The 17,741-nt window shown below is 44.9% G+C and overlaps 1 pseudogene; it reads left to right on the forward strand.

Annotated features, from left to right (window-relative positions):
- The first annotated feature begins 209 nt into the window (after positions 1 to 209).
- On the forward strand, positions 210 to 7,494 carry LOC136449465 (protein HIRA-like; annotated as a pseudogene).
- Positions 7,495 to 17,741: the final 10,247 nt, after the last annotated feature.

Here is a 17,741-nt window from a genome sequence, read left to right on the forward strand (position 1 = left end):
ATGGTAACTGTGTTGTTGAGTGATAATCGAAAATCTAACATTAAGTTTGTTGCAATTTCTTATCCTCTTGAGTCATATGTGTTGGTAAACTGTTGTTTATGTAATACTGATGTATTATCACTGTTTGATATTTTCCATTTTATTCTTTCATAGGTGACCTTCTCCTTACTAAGTTCCTTTTATTTGCTTCGTTGTTGAAATAGGTTCGAATATGGAGCATGAAATCTGTGCATAAGGACAGTACCAACGATGATTCCAATCAAAGGTTGCTTGCTACAATGCATGATCATTTTGGATCAGTAAACTGTGTGAGATGGGCCAAGCATGGCCTCTACCTTGCTTCAGGATCAGATGATCAGGTTATCCTAATTCATGAGAGAAAAGCTGGCTCAGGTACACCTGAGTTTGGCAGTGGACAACCACCAGATCTAGAAAACTGGAAGGTCAGTATGGACCTTGAGAGGGCATAACCGCTGATGTGGTAATTGTCTTCTAAAATTATCCACAGCCATGTTTTATGTTTGTTCTTTACATCTTATTATTACCTTTTGTGATAATTATTTTTTAAACTATTGAACACCTTTTCCATTTCTGTGCATGAAGTAGGTAGATCTTAGTTGGTCCCCTGATGATTCAACGTTGGGCCAGCGGTAGCTTGGATAATACCATTCACATATGGAACATGAACAACGGCATTGCACTGCTGTCTTGCGAGGGCACTCCAGCTTAGTGAAAGGGGTTACCTGGGATCCTATTGGTTCTTTTATTGCAAGCCATCAGATGATAAGACTTGTTATGATATGGCGTACAAGTGACTGGAGTCTTGCTCACAAGACAGAAGGCCATTGGGCAAAAATCTGTATGTCGTGTTTTTTGACTTTTCTTATTAACTCTAGCTGTGATCAACATGTCTTACTAAATGCCTTTCTCATTTTCTTTGTTCCTGCAGCTTGGTTCAACATTTTTTAGACGACTTGCTTGGTCACCTTGTGGCCACCTCATAACTACAACTCATGGTTTCCAGAAACCTAGGCATTCAGCACCTGTGCTTGAAAGAGGCGAGTGGGCTGCAACTTTGACTTTCTAGGGCATAATGCGCCTATTGTGGTGGTTAAGTTTAATAACTCAGCATTCCGTAAGAATTTCTCAAATGACCAAGACCCAAAGGCTGCACCAGCTGGATGGGCCAATGGAGCATCAAAGACACTAACAAAAGAACAGGAACCATATAATGTTATTGCTATCGGAAGTCAAGACAGAACTATTACTGTTTGGACGACAGCGAGTGCCCGTCCAATATTTGTTGCTAAGCATTTTTTCTCTCAAAGTGTGGTTGATTTATCTTGGTATGAGATGCGATTATTTCTATACAACCATTATTATTTTGTATGCTCAAGCTCATGTTGATATTGTTTGTTTTCCCTTGCAGGAGCCCTGATGGTTATTCACTTTTTGCCTGCTCCTTGGATGGATCAGTTGCCAACTTTCACTTTGAAGCAAAGGAGCTTGGATGCAGGTTAAGTGACTCTGAAATGGATGAATGGAAGAGGAACAGGTATGGTGATGTTGGAGGATGGCAGTCAAATCTGGCCAAAAGCCCTGCACAATTGCTGCTAGAAGAGGCATCAGCAAAACAATCAGCTGGAAAAAAGGGGACTTCAATTGTCGAGCAAGCTCAAGCGCCCCTGAAAGTTTCTGCAGATGTGCCTAACCCAGCTCCGGTTGTTCAAAGTCTCAAAGTTCCTGAAGCATCACCTGAAGACTCTAAGATGACAGCAGGTCCCACTGCTGATGATGTAAAAAAAGCTAACCAGCTATCTAGTCCAGTGAAACAGAGAGAATACCGGCGCCCTGATGGCCGGAAACGAATAATCCCAGAGGCAGTTGGATTTGCTTCCAACCAGGATAACACACCCAACCATTCTCAGAATCATCTTGTTGATTTTTCATCCCTGGATCAACGAATGAATGGAACAAGACCATCTTATGGCAGTAATAGGCAACTGTAATAACTGTGGAGTTAGGGATCGCTCTAGTGTCACAGCAAGGGCAAACATAACTGAGAGTCTTGTTATTCAAAAAGTTTCAACCGGTGCTGGTAATGATGTAAGGCTGAGTATAGAACACGCAAGATCTGTGGTCCCAAGCTCTTTGACCTCCTGCTCTGCGCTTTCTATCCATGTACTAAATAAGAATGACAATGAGGATGCTTTGCCTGTCTGCCTTGAAGCGAGGCCTGTAGAATGTGGTGCTGGAGATATGATTGGTGCTGGTGGTGCGTTTTCAACAAAAGAAACTGAGATTAAGTGTATAAGAGGTACAGAAACTCTTTGGTCAGATCGTATCTCTGGAAAGGTTACTGTCTTGGCAGGCAATGCAAATTTCTGGGCTGTTGGTTGCGAAGATGGTTTTCTGCAGGTGAGTAATATCCCTTGTCAGAATTTCTTTCAAATCGATTCTGTGTTTCAATTTGGATGCTTCTATGCCTGTCAATTATTGCTGAAATGTGCCTTTTATTTCTGACAATCTGTTAAGTCTTCAGCAATCAGCACTTAAATTTATTTGTTCTGAATTAGTTAGGTTTACACAAAATGTGGAATGCGAGCAATGCCAGCAATGATGATGGGATCTGCAGCTGTTTTTATTGATTGTGACGACTGCTGGAAATTGCTTCTTGTCACAAGGAGAGGTCTAATGTACATATGGAACCTCTATGACAGGACCTGCATTTTGCAGGACTCCTTGGCTTCTTTGGTTGCATCTCCAGATGAGTCATCTGCAAAAGATGCTGGTAATTATTTATATCCAGTCTTCGTTGTCATGTGCTACCTGAGATGGTTAATCTGACTGCATGTTTGCGTTTGCTGAAATAGCTGGTGCTTATTAGTTGTCCTTGCTTTGTTGACAGGTACAGTAAAGGTTATATCTGCCACATTCTCAAGATGTGGATCACCTTTAGTTGTCCTTGCCAGCCGTCATGCTTTTCTTTATGACATGAGCATGAAGTGCTGGTTAAGGATTGCTGATGATTATTTTCCAGCATCAAATTTTGCTAGCTCGTTTAGTTTCCCACAAGGTGGGGAGCTAGGCAAGTTGCAGATTGACATAGGCAAGTTCATGGCTAGAAAGCCTATTTGGAGCAGGTCAGATTATTACCTTCGATTACTTTAGTACTAAAAGGCTCTTGAAACTATTGCTATGACATGCTACTGTGCATATCACAATTTTGTCTGAATCTATTTGGGTGGCTGCTTCTGTTTCAGGGTTACAGATGATGGGTTGCAGACTCGCGCCCATCTGGAGACCCAACTTGCCTCTTGTTTGGCTTTGAAGTCTGCACAGGAGTACCGCCAATGCCTCCTATCTTACGTACGATTTTTAGCTAGGTTAGTTCATTTTATTTTTATTTACTGTACATTTCAATGGATTATCCTTTAGCATTTATTTTGTGGTCCTCATCCTTGGCTCTGTTTTTTAATTGATTAGGAAAATAGTTGAATTTGGACATTTTACTGAAAATCAACGAGGGAAGCTTTGCTGAATTAATTATTTTCACTTGGTCTTTTTTGCATGCAGAGAAGCAGATGAATCTCGTCTTCGTGAAGTTTGTGAGAGCTTCCTAGGTCCTCCAGTGGGCATGGTTGGTTCAACATCACCTACTGATCCCAAAAATCTAGCGTGGGATCCTGATGTTCTTGTAAGTCTCCCTTTCCTTGGCCATTTGCATACTAGACTCGTCCAATTACAATTTTGTCCACAAAAAGAAAGACTTTCAGTTTGTCACAAGTAGTGTCCTTTCTAGTCCTAGATAACCATGAGGGTGCATGACCTATAAATAGATAACACTCACGGCGTGTTTGGTTCTGTGCCCAGGCAGGTTTGCTTGCCAGAGTCAGGGCTAGGCATCAATCCCAGGCTGTCTGATTTGGTTGCCTGGTGGCCAGGATCACTGCCTGCCTGCTTGGTCGCAAACCAAATAGGCCCTCAGTTCTCAAATTTCCTACGTAGTTGACATGATGTTCCAGTCTGTAATATAACAGATGGCAATTCTACAGGGAATGAAGAAGCAAAAACTTCTTAAGGAAGATATACTTCCTTCGATGGCATCGAACCGGAAAGTGCAGCGGCTGCTCAACGAGTTCATGGACCTCCTCTCAGAATATGAAACCGCTGAGACCAAAGCGGACCCAATGGATGTCACACTGACACCGCACCCCGGAACAGAAGCCAATGACAATGACAAGGTGATGACCTCGTAGCTACCCTTGACATGCTCAGTACAGTTGCTGGAGACTCACTGACCCCTTGGGTAGGTATGTAGGATAGTTTGGTGCGGATACAGGGTGTCTAATTTGAGAAGTGCTTATATGACTCAGTTAGTTGTGCATGTACCTGGTAGATTGTTTATTAAGGTGGCCCCTGGCAAAAAAGAAAAGGAAAAAAAAACTGATTTTAAACCCGTTAGACTGTCTCCAACAGCAGCCACCCATACACAATACCCATTCCATGCTTTGGGTCATGGACAGTAAAATCATCCCCTACCCAAAATAGACCTTCTCCAACAACCAACACGCAAAAGGAGGAGAGCCAGGCATGCGCTGCCCGCCCACCTCCCTCCCTGGTCCCTGCATGCGCTGCCCGCACGCCTCCCTCCCCGGTCCCTGCATGCCGCCCGCCGCCTCCCTCCCAGCGCGAGCCGCCTCTCTGCATGCGCGCGCCCGGTCGTGCCCCCAGATGCGCGCAGTAGGGGTGTCCTCCGTCGCGGCTCCTGGTCCAGTCCTCGAATAGCAACACGGCCGCCTAGCTTCGGCCCTGCGGGTTCCGCCGTCGACGAGCATGGGGAACCGCCGAATCCGGTGACCAAGCTTGCCAACCTCATCTCCGACGGCGTCCTCCTCCAACTACGGCGGCTCCCTCCCCATCCTCGGTGTTCTTCCCACCCCGGCGGCTTCTCCTCTACCTAGGCCGGCGGCAGGGCAGCAGCGTGCCTCCCTTATTGTCGCGGCTGCGAGCGGGCAAGGCACCACGGCTGCAGCGGCGAGCCAGCTCCGGTCGACGGTCCTAGTGGTGGGCCTAGGTCCGGTCGTGGTGGGCTCCAGTTTGTGGAGACGCAAAGAGAGGAGAGGAGACCCTTCTTTGCCTTCCGCGTCGGAGGCAACCTAAAATGGGTGCCGTGTTTGCCTAGGCTGTTGGAGGCTGATTTTGGCCGCAAAAACACTGTGCAGCATGCATTTTTGGCTATGGGTCACCGGATGGCTATTCTGTTGGAGATAGCCTTAGCTGTAACACTGAGTGTAACAGTAGAAATGGAAGCGAGGTCGCCTGGTGATTATTGTGTAATCTGTAAAAGGCTGGATAAACTCATATCCTTTTTTCTTCCAAGGCAATATTGGTCTTGATAGTTTTTAGTTGAGGCTGTGTTTATTTTGTAGAAAATTTTCATTATCATGACTCGTTTTTGTAGCAACTTAGAAGGTACTCCCCCTATACCATCGATCTAGATAGTAGTATACCTGGCGGAACCAGGACTTTCGGTTAAGGGGGGCCGAGCAATACGATGACACTTTGTAAATGTGAAATACAAATTGCATGTCTTAATAGTTCTTTCAATGCTTTTACATATGTATCTAGTATTCATAACAAAAATAATAATATTATCATAAAAAATAGGTGAAAAGATAATTTTTTGTGCTGTATAATTGAATTTTTACATGATATCAAATTTTTTTCACTATTTTGTGGTTGTGGGGTGGGGGTGGGGGGGGGGGGGGGGGGGACGGCTCTGCTGCCCCTCCTTCCGCTGCCCGATTTTTTTCATTTTAGCCCTTTTTGTCAAAATTTTACGTTTACACCCCTGGGGTTCGTAATCCTGACTTTAGACCTAGGGATCGGCGTCGTGACCTACAACGCCGAGGTATCTAGTCTTGGTTCGCGTGGCAGATAATGTGGCGTTGATGTGGCAAGTAGCTCGGTGCCAAGCTAGGTAACCTATATCGTCGCGTCGTCGTCTTCCTCTCTCCCTCGCAGCACTCTCTCTCGCTCGCTCTTTTCGCCGGCCGCCGCCGCATCTGTCACCACCTCCGGCCACCGCCCGCCACCACCTCTGCTGCCCTAGCACCGTTCTCGCCGGGATCCGTTAGCAGTAACGGCCAAACTCCGAAGCCCATGACCGCCCTCGTAGGCTGCCCTCGTCGCAGCCCCAGCCCTTGTCTCCAGCGAGCACCGGTGGCGAGGGCGACCACCTAGTGCACGTCGGCTGGCCTCCAGGTCGAGCCACCCCCACCCTAGTGCCCCGACGCAACCACCATCCCACTACCCCGACGGCACCCCCACTACCTGACAGGTATGGTTTTTTAACTTAACTTTGTTAGCAACAAATTAGTTAGTTAACTAAATTCAGTTAGTTAATTGATTAGTTAACAAATTTAGTTACGAAATTTAGTTAGTTAATAGATTAGTTAGTGTATTGGTTAGCTAATTTAGTTAGTTAATTGATTAGTTTGTGTATTGGTTATCTAATTTAGTTAGTTATTTAATTGATTAGATAGTTAGCTATTTTAGTTAGTTGTATAGTTAGGTAGGTAGTTAGGTAATTTATTTACGTAGGGAGTTTGCTAATTTCATAATTTTAGTATCCTATAAGTCAAGGCCTTAACAACCATTGTCTTTTGTATGGATTAGATGGACAATCTAGTAACCTTATACCATGGAGGCAGTATTGAGTCTTTGGACGATGAAGACACGTCGTACAACCTGGCGACGAGGCCAGGGACGCAGGTGGAGTCGGCACCGATCTTAGACCAAGTGGTAATGTGAACTCTCAATATTTGTTTTCAATCACAGCGCATAAAGACCATGATAGGTCTAATTTTAGCGATTTAACACTTATTCTCGTTGTTTGCAGGGCAACACGCTGAAGCAGTCCGTGCTTGACATCCAACGTTTCTCAAGGACAGGCGTCGACGAGAGGACACTCAACTTTCTTGGAGTAAGTTGTAACCCTCATAATATTAATATGTTACCCTCATTGTACCTTGCTGACTAACAAAATGTTGAACTACAGAGGCTAGCACGTCGCCTATGCCGTGCAGCTGGTCAATGTGGTTGCAAGACAACTACGACGATGGACATGCACGGGCCATTGACATGACTCTCAGACACCACTGTAGGCCTAGGTACTTCTTCGCACAGAGGTACAGGTTCCGGAGGCCAGAGCTCATCCCACAAGACAAGCGATACTTTTCAGGGCCACGGTGGCGAGGACGAGGAGGGCGAGGATGAGGAGTAGGATTACGAGGGGATTGGACCGTCTCAGCTCTAGGACGCTCCTTCGACTTAGCCTTCACAGCCTTCAGCACGTAGGCGACATCGGCCGCCTAGCCCTTAAACTCTAGGCACATACGCTCTTGGAGGCAAGGACAAGGGTAAGACTAGGAGGCAGTGATGGTGACTTCTGGTTTATGACTGGTTGACGCTTAATGTGGATGCATGAACTATTTGGACTGTGCTTCTTTTGATTGTATGGACGATGCTGATGTTCTTTTGGATGTATGGACTATGGTAATGTTGTATGGTCTTGTGAAGTGATATTTGGTTGAATATATGTTTGTATCATATATTGATGTCATGTTTGTCAATGTGGATGCTCCTGAAACAAGGTAAACTTTAGCGATTTTTTCCATGATTCATTCATCGTACAACAATACTTTCAGGTCCATTGATTCATTGTGTTGTCCAATCGTATCGTACACGGGCTTTCAGATGAATTGATTGCACATATAGGCTTTTTAACAAATGAATCTAGCCTTTTCAATGTTTTCAAATAGTCTTTTCAGTGTGTTGCCAAATAGCCTTTCCAGTCATACAACGTAGGCTTTTCAATGAAATAAACATAGACTTTTCATGAGTATTTACGTCTCAGTACCATTTCTATTGACCCTGCCTCTGCCTACATATACCCATGGGTGCTTGTATGCTCCTCACTTCAAAACTACCTTTGAGGTTTAGTTGGAGTAGAAATGTCTGGAGGCTCATCGAGATGAAAGGGTTTCGCCACAGGTAGACGCGGGGGGGGCTCCCATTGTGTGGGAGGGTTCTTTGGGTCATCATTTCTTCGAGGAAGCAGTGTTTGTTGAGAGAAAAAGTGATTTCACCCATGAGAATCCTCTCAGAGGATACGATAACTGGAAAGAAGATTGGCCAAAATGCCGCCATGGTGAGGACTGCTTAGTGTAGATGTGCACCGACGAGATGGATGGAGGCCGTCGTTTCTTCAAATGCCCGCGAGCATGGGTATTTCTTATTAATAATGTTTTGCAAATATATTTCTCATCTTTAGTAATACTTACGTGAGATATTGAATATAGAATTTGGAGACCAAAGGAAACTACGGCTTCAGTAGATGGGTCGATCCTGCTCCTATTTATCCACATCAACAGTACATCTACTACCTGCAGGGACGTATCTCTGGACTACAAAGGGAAGTTAGAAGCGGTACCATGGATGAGGAGGAGGAATACAACAGCGATGGTGCCGGTTCAGAGGAGGCACTTTGCACTGATCCATATTGCAATTGCCCTTATCACAAGAAGGGGCCTCCTCCACCACCGCCACCGCCGTCTACAATGTTAGGATACTGTGGAGAAGGTTCAACTCAATTTGCTATGTGGAAACACTACCAGGAGTAACATGTCTTATTCATTTGCAATGAAGATGTTGTGTAGACGTATGCTACATCCATGTGATTGATGTTTGGTTTAATTACCTAAGGCATGTTAGGTTTAGTCTAGGACCTTTTTACCCTGCTTTTGTACAGGTCCTTACATGCCATTTCATGTGTTGTTCGGGTTCAATTCTGTGCTGCACTATTGAGATGGTTGGTATTGTTTCAATTTAAACTAAGTGTTCGATGGAAATTACGAGTACTAAAAATGATAGAACACATGGTACAAATTCACGGGTTGCAGTACACGACAACACACATAAATAAGTGAAGTACATAAATAGTCTGAAAAGTACACCTAATACAGTCCATGGGATCAAATGTTACGTGCATGAAAAATAAAACCTACTACAACATCAATAGTCACCACCCTCGAAAAGCAACTCATCGTCCGAGTCCCAATCCTCTACCACAACCTAATTCCTACGGTTTGGCTCACCTGCATTAGCGTGAACTGCCTGTCGCTTGAAGTAAGCGGCTTCCGCTTCATCTGCGGCATGAGACAAGAAGGCATCCTCCTCCGCTTGCTTGTCTTGTGCTAACAAGCCCACTTCCGCTAGAGCGATGAGCTCGCTCAATCTAGCATCGTCATCCTCATCCTCGCCACCCTCATCGGCCTCCACAATTTGAGATAACACGGGACGAGCACCTCTCTTTTGTTGCTGCTCTGCCTTCCTTTTTTCCAACGTTGCATGTGCTACCTTAGGGGCATGCTCCTCGCTACGCCTGCTCCCTGCATGGAGAAATACAATAAGTTAGTAACGAGAATAGGAATAAAAATAGGATACCAAAACAAATAAATATTCGAAGCACTCACTAGAAAGCGTAGGCAATCTAGCAACAAGGTCTTTCATGACCTGCATCTAAACTTTTTCCACCTCCCTTGCCCTCTCCTCCTCTGCCTTCTTCTCAGTAGCCAACCGCCTTTTGTGCTCCAGCTCATACTACTCATTTGTACATGGATGTACATAAGCCTGGGCATTCGGGTTACCCGATTTTTTCGGGTCGGGTAATTCAAAATTCGGGTAATAAAAATTGCTACCCGATATTACCCCCGAAAAAACACTACCCGCAAATTCGGGTACCCGATAATTCGGGTTCGGGTTCGGGTATTACCCGATATACCCAAATTTACAGAAAACAACAAACTACACTAAATTTCAGTAGCGATCTATACATAATTTCAGCAGCAATTTGTATAGAATTTCAATAGCAATTTGTAGAGAATAATATATTACAGTCACTCATTCAAATAGAGAGAATTATATTCTAATAAAGTGATAAGTTAAATGGTTTAGCTAACAACACATGATGAATACAAAGACAAAACAAATCTTTGGGTAGTTCGGGTAGTTTGGGTACCGAGGGATATTACCTGAATTACCCAAACTAATTTCGGGTAATCAAAATTGCTATCCGAATTTGGGATCGGGTACCTCGGGTTCGGGTAATTCGGGTCCGGATTCAGGTAATTTGGGTACGGGTAATGGGTATCGGGTATTTTGCCCAGGCTTAGATGTACAGGGTGAAGCAGACCCCTTTCTCTTGCTTTCTCACGCATAAGTGTTGCTTAACGAAGACGTCGATGAGCTTCCGTCCCATTACTTGCTTCGCCTTGATTGTATCACAATATTCATCTCTACCCTCATAAGACTCCCATTTGCATTTTCTAGTGCTCTATTCAACATAAAAAGATAAGTCACTATGTGCCATAAATTCCAATAGAAGTTTTTCCAAAAGAATACCAACCTCATCATAATCAACCATATGGCCGCACCAATGGCCTATTCCACGCTCCGAATGAACTAGGCCGTAATGGGCTTTAACGCCACATTTGCACAGTACCGAAGGGGCTGGGATGATTATCCTCTCCTTCTTCTTTTTCTTTTCCTTTGGCTCAGGCCAATGGGACTTAAGTCCATTGAGCCACTCGCTAAAGCGTCACTTCCATTATCCATCCTACAAAAAATGCACATAAGAAATTACATACAAAATACCTCAATTCACAAGAACAATCGATTGGTTTACGTACTTCATTTTTATTGCCACAACAAAACTGTGCAGAAACAAATGAATCCTCAACCACACCTGGATCTCCACATTCACACAGAGGCAGGTTATCAAATCGCTTTGATGCGTCTTTATTCTTCTCCTCGTCCGTCATTGGTGGAGGGTTCGGGGAAGGTGGAACCCAACGCTGTAGTCCTCGTGTTTTGTTGTAGGAAGCCCAAATGACTTGTCCAAAAGGAGGAACCTAGGGTCAAACTTCTGAGGCCCATCGATCCATTGAAAGAAGTAGCACCTCTCCCAGTGCTACAAAATAGAATGCCTACATCAAAACAGGTAATTCATATGGAACATAAACAAACTATTTATAGACAATTACTTCCCGGGCCTCTCTTGCAAGGATGCACCCATGCATCCTAAACTACCTATTCCTAACTATGATTGTGGTAAGCCGACGCACGTGCTTGAATCGAGGCATCCAGATACCGCTTGCCGAGCCTACTACACATGTGGTGATTATCGTGTCGGACGACCCCGTTTTCGCCACTTCTGCATACACCACATCTTGTTCATCTAATACAATGGAGGGTGCTAAGAACATTTATACATTATAGGTACCTTCCAACACTTAAACTAGACCTAAATTTAAACATACAAAATAACATCATAACATAATCATCAAAAACACGTGCACCTACATGTACACGTACAAATCGATGACACAAACTAAACACGAATTCATAAACGTAATTAATCGGCCATTAAAACTTAGCATATATATATATATACCTAAATCAAATTTGCTTCAAACCATAACTAATTAAACACCTAGGGTTGCAAAATACACATGACGTAGGCCAAATCAATTAGTACAAATTGAGGAGGGGAGAAAGAGGATACCTTGCTATCCAAGATCTATGGATCAAATTTAAGTTTCCAAGGTCTAATTTGTGCAATCGAGAAGGATGGACGGGTTTGGGAGAGAGAGAAACCGAGAGAGAGTTAGAAAGAATGAAGGCTAGCTCGGGCAAGAAAAAAGGTCATTGATTTTGAATCGAAGGTCGGTGCCATAGGCGGCTGTCGATGTTTGACCAGCGATAGCCTGCCACGGGGGTCCCTGGGGCAGTATGTTCGAGCTTCAGCGTATACGGAACTCGATAGTTAACGCAAGAGACAGTCAACTTATCTTGATTTGGACCTTCAATCTTTGATCGAGTAATAGCCCTACGTCCAGTCGGCGTTAGCCTTTGCGTTGGATTGATTGTAAAGTGTTGAGTACAATTGTTCTCTCTGAACTCTTGATCCAAGGAGCCCTGCCCTCCTTTATATAGTTAGAAGGCCAGAGTCCTAGTCGGTTTACAATGAGAGTTCCTAGTAGGATTGCAGAGTAATATTACTACTAAGATTACAGGAAAAGAATCCTAGTTAGACTAGTTCTCCCTTCCATGCGGGGTATCCCGTGGGTCCCGCACCGACAAGCCCCCGAGCACTTCATGGTTGAGTTCTGGAAGCCTCGTCTTGTTCCTTCAAGTCTTATCGAGCAGGAACAAGCATCGTTCGAGTGCTTTCTTGAGCGAAACCATGTAGCGCTTCGTGAGATCTTCGCGTGGTGTGTACCTTTTTGAAAAAAAGTACCCCCATTTGGATGTAGCCCCCGAGCCTCTTACTGTTTGGCACAAGGAGCTTGAGGGTCTTTTCTTAAAATCTCCCTGATTCTTCATCGAAAGGCTCCCGAGCATATACCCGGGTTCTTTGTCGAAAAAAGCTTGGATTTAGCTATGTCTGAGTTCTTTTTGTCAAAAAGAGCTCAGATATAGCAATGTCTGGGTTCTTTTTATCTTGTGGTCTTGAAGTCGTCTATCTTGAAAAAGTCTTCTGAGTGACGTGCGCTTTTTTGAAGGAAAAAGTGCACTCACTGAGTGTAGCCCCCTAGCCTCTTGATATTTGGAACAAAAAGTTGGAGGGTCTTGAATCTGAGTTGTTCGAAAGAGCTGTATACCTTTCCTGTTGTAGTCCTCGAGCATATATCCAGGTTGTTTTGTTCAGGAAGAACTCGGATGCAGGGTCTTGGCATATTCTCTAGTAGTTTGCTGTTGTCAGATGTAGTTGTATGGTGGTGGTTGAGTGTGAATGTTGTTTGTTCACGAGTTATACTGTGTTGGTATATCCTTTCGAATATGCTTGTCCTCGGGTACTGTTCCTTCACGCCTAAGCCCTCTTTCATTGAATTCTATCTTTTCACTATGTCCTTTGTTAGGCTTATTTCGTTGGTGCTCCTGGTCCATGTGCACCGCTCCTTTGGTCTATAAATACCCTTCTGGAGCACTGTTTTGATTCATTGAGCATTTTATTGCTTGTTCTAAAGTCTCTGTAGTCGTGAATATGGTAGTTTGTGAAGTAGAGCAGCCCCCAGGCGTATTTTGCAATTCTTGTATGTCTTGCCATAGCTGGAGGGAGTCTTGTGATAGGGATTAGAGGTAGGCTAATCCCGCAGCAGCAATGTACCAGGATGTACATGGCGGTAGTTGGAGGAAGTCTTGTGATGTGGGCTTTGTTCCTTCATCTGGCAGTTCTAGGTTGATCCTCGTCGCTTGTCTTGAGACTGTCCGGTGCAGATCAACACATATCCAACATCACATCAGACTTGGGTAGACAAATGCCCGCTAGCCTTCTTTGCTCCATGTTGTCCCGCCATTCTACTGATTTTTGCCTTGGATGCACTGCGTCTGTCCTTTGAAGAAAACAGTGTAGCCGAGGGTGGTTTGTCCTTTCGAGTAGCAATTTGGAACACGTAGTCGTTCCAAAGCCCAGCCGTGTCCGGGTTCCTCTTTGCTACTTTGCTTTTCGTGGTACCGAGTTCGTTGGGTCTTGTAAGATGTGTAATCTTCTATCAGCTATAACGGAAAGAATCTTGTCTTCTGAATTGTTATTCTTTATTTTCCTGATATCCCAGTTGTTGATGAGATTTCCGAGTTCTTACTGTAAGGACCGGGTTGTTGTGCTCCTTGTGAGATAACCCTTCTTTGCTTTATTGCTGATGAGTTCTTTTTGTTGTGATATGGTAATTCCACCGTGGTGCTGGATGGATAAGTCTGAAATCTGTCTGTTGAACTGTACCGTTGTGTGGATTTGAGCCATCCGTCATTTTCGCTGCGTCGTTAAATGGACCGTTGCGTCCTCATGCCGTGTTAAAACGGGCCTAGTGGGCCGCGTTTTTACCGGTGTAAAATCTATTTAAGGGCCTTTCTCCTCCTTTTCTTTGGTACCCTGCCTTTGCCTGAAAAACCCTAGCTTTCGTAACTCTACCGTCACCATTGCCGCCGCCATTTTAGCGTCGCCGTCCAAGCCTTCTCTTTCCCTAGTGCCTTTTTGCCTCCGTTAGTACATGGGTAGGAAGAAAGCCGCGAGCAAGTCCCAGGCAACCTTTGTGGACGAGGAGTCATCACTTTCCATGATCGAGAACCAAGAGGTCATGAGGACTGCCTAGAAAGCTTGGCCGGCTCCGACAACAATTGAAGACCAGCTTCGCGAGCTTGTCGACGATGGTCTGATCCAGAGCAAGGGCATTGTTGAATGGAGAGTTCCAAGCGAGCATCAGGTCCCTGCTCCAGGTCCTGGTGAGATTATTCTTTTCGTCTCCTTTATTAGTGCCAGACTTTGCCTTCCTGCTTCTGCCTTCCATCATCAATTTCTTGGTTATTTTGGGGTTAGTCTGAACCATCTAACTCCTAATGTCATCCTCCATCTTTCTATTTTCGTACATCTCTATGAAGCTTTCCTTAGAATTCCTCCTTCTCTTTCTCTCTTCCATCACTTCTTTCGTCTGAAGTCTCAACCCCACCGTGAAGACACCAATGTTCTTGGCGGCTGCGGGATTCAGTTTCGCCAGGGTCTTAAAAGCAAGTTCTTTGACTATGACCTAGTTGATTCTGTGAGGGATTGGCGTGCTGACTGGTTCTATGCTGCCAATTTGATTCCTTCTCTCGCCATACATTCTGGATCTGGTCCCTCGGTTAACGACCGGTGGGAAAAGAACTCCCTAATGGTGGATGAGCTCTAGGCGATCTAGCCGTTCCTTGAGCGAATAAGCACTTTAAAGCAGTAGGGCTTGACCGGTTTTGAAATCATCTTGAGTTTTCTTCGCTGTCGTGTTTAGCCTCTGAAGGAGCGAGAGAACTTTGGCTTCGAGTACTCTGGGGCTGAGGATCCTTCACGCATGGTCCCTGCCCTTGAGTTGACCGATGAAGAGGTACTCAAGCGCCTTCAGAAGATGCTGAAGGGAGCAAGCGTTGTCCCGCTTACCGTCTCTGAGTACTGTGCAAAGAACCCGCCTCCAGCTGTAAGTTGTTTTCTCTTTGTGCGGGTACTTTTTGTATTTCTTTTTGCTGTATCTATTTTCGCTTAATCTTCCTTGTCTTATTCTCTTTGCAGGCATTGGGGCATAACTTCGTTGACCCGATTCCCCTTCACGACCTCTCTACCATTGTGGGGGCTGGGAGTAGTCTTGCTGGGGCTTCTTTAACCAGCAAGTCACAAACCGCTGTAATGCTTCCTGGTGTTTCCTCCGCATTTTTTGACGTATATGAAGAGTACGTTCCTCGTTCAGTTCCCCGAGCTGCTCGTAGCGCCGGCAAGAGAGGGTGAGTGGCTGGTTCTTCTTCTGGTGTGCCCGTTGCCAAGAAAGCTCATCAGTCGAGTACTTCTCTAGGTACTCAAGTTATAGCTAGCATGCTCTTAGGTGAGCACATTAATGCGCTTTGTCCTTCTGTTGTTTGTTTCTATCTTTAACTGAGTACTTTTGTCCTTTTTCTGCTAGTGCTATGGTGGCCTTGGTCGAGACTGAGGAAGATGAGGATGATGATGCACCCCTTATCATGCGGCGGTGAGTTGTTTTCTTATTTTCCTGTACTTGAAATCTTTTTTGTTTTGACATTGGTCTTGATCTCTTTGTAGTAAGCGGTCGTCGGGTACCAGTTCTTCTGAGGCTCCAGCACCGGGTTCTTCCGTAGCTCTGGTACCGAGTTCTTCCATAGCTCTGGTACCTAGTTCTTTCGGGGCTTCGGTTCCTGCTACGCCACTCCTGCCGTCAAGTGGCGGGGATGTTTTTGCTGCTGTGGTTCCCCCAGCGAGGTCTTCTTTTGGTTTAATGAGGAAGAACATAGTTGAGTGAGTGAATTCTGGTTTTATTTCTCTGCTTCTGTTCTTCTTTTTTCTTATTCTTTTTTGATGGGTTTCCTTGTCATCTTTCAGGCCTTCATCTTCCCTGAGCCTCCAGTCGACTTCTTGTCAGACCTCTAGTGCGCCCTTGCGTACTAAGTCTCAGGGCTCAGAATGCACAGGCGCCGAGGTGGCTGTGAGGGGGGTAGAGTCTGTAGCTGCTGACTTGCCAGCTCTCGAAGTGACCGTGGCCATGGCGGCGGGTCCATCTAAGGGATTGGCCTTGGCTTCCTAGGAGATTGCACTAGTCGTGCCTTCTTTGCCTTGGCCAGCTTCTCCTTCTCCTTCTCTTGCCTCCGGTGGTCCGCCTTTTGCCGATGACGTGGTGCAGCAGTTTGATGCCACTCATCGGCTGTTGAACTAACTACCGCCTAGGGAAGCTTGTCGACCCTTACGACTTCTTTTGGAGACAAGCTCTAGGTAAGTTTTTCTGCCATTCCTTCTTTGGATGTTTGTTTTTCTTCTGTCCTTATGTCTTGTTTTTCTTTGTCTCTTTTTGCTCAGTCCTTCTCTCATGATCATACTAGCTTCTTTTTCTTGTTTGAAAACGAGAAAAAGTTGTCTTCTGAGGTGAGCGCCTTGAAGGTCGATCTTGACCTTCTTCGAGCCGAGTTGGAGACTGAGCACCAAACACACCGAAAGGAGGAGAAGGCTCTTCATGCCTGGGTGGTAGAGGCGGAGAAGCAGAAGGATGTTGTGGTGGAGTCCATGAAGAACGAGTGCAAAGGTATTGCGGGTTCTATTTGTTTCCTTCTGTATTCTGACTTCCTTTTTTGCTGACTTATTTTTGTTGCTTTGCCTAGCTCTCCGAGTTGAAAAGCAGAAGCTCTCGGAGGGTATCGAAGAGATGAAGACACTCGTCCGCACTAACCACAACAAAGTTGAGGAGGTAATTACTCGAGCTAAAGAAGAACTCATGCTTGCTAAGTTGATTAGGCGTGGAGCTGACATGGATCTTATGCAGGCCCAAAAGACTATTCAAGACTTGACTGGTAGGTTGGCAATGGCTACTGATAACTGGAATGCCTCGTGGAAGTCTTTTCGGTCAGTAGCCAACCTTTGAACTCCAGCGGATGACGGTCACTCTTGGACTCAATTTATTCCCTAAGTGCCGACTCGTTTCCAGGGGTTCATGAAGAGGTTGCCCATCTGTGTACCAGGAACGTCCTTGCCCAGGTCTGGGTTCTTTCTCTAGACTTTCCTTTGTCCAAGGTTGCCGATGAAGCCGAGAGCCAAGAGTACTTGGATGCTGTCGAGAGGTTAGAGCCCAAGGTCGATGACTTAGCCAGGAAGATTGTAGATAATCGCAATATTGATGTTTCCACTCCTAATGACAATGCTTGAATGTAATCAACTTTTGTGCTCTGGCTTTTGTAACAGAATACTTATACTCTTTCTTGAATGAAGATCCTCTATCTTTGTTGATGTCTTCTTTGTCTGGATGTCTAATCCTTGCTTACTTTTTAAATGTGTTGTCCAATTGGTCAGAATTTTCTTTAGGTAGCTATCTATTCTGATTCTCATCTACGTTGTATAAACCACTCATTGTATGTAGATCATTGTATTTGACAAGTTTTCTTGTTTTGCCGAGTATTTGTCTAGCTTTCGTCTGCGCCGTGTGAAACAACTCAGAGTATGTAGATTGATGTCTTGATAGACCTCCTTGACTTGTCGAGTACTTGTCTGGCTTTCATCTGTGACTTGTAAATAGCTCGGTATAGCTCGTTGTGTCGACAAACTTTGTGTTCTTATTAGTATTGAAAAGACTTAGGGTATCTCCAGCTTCTTCTTCTTG

This window comes from Miscanthus floridulus, chromosome 5 (genome assembly GCF_019320115.1).
Source record: "Miscanthus floridulus cultivar M001 chromosome 5, ASM1932011v1, whole genome shotgun sequence".
Taxonomy (NCBI): domain Eukaryota; kingdom Viridiplantae; phylum Streptophyta; class Magnoliopsida; order Poales; family Poaceae; genus Miscanthus; species Miscanthus floridulus.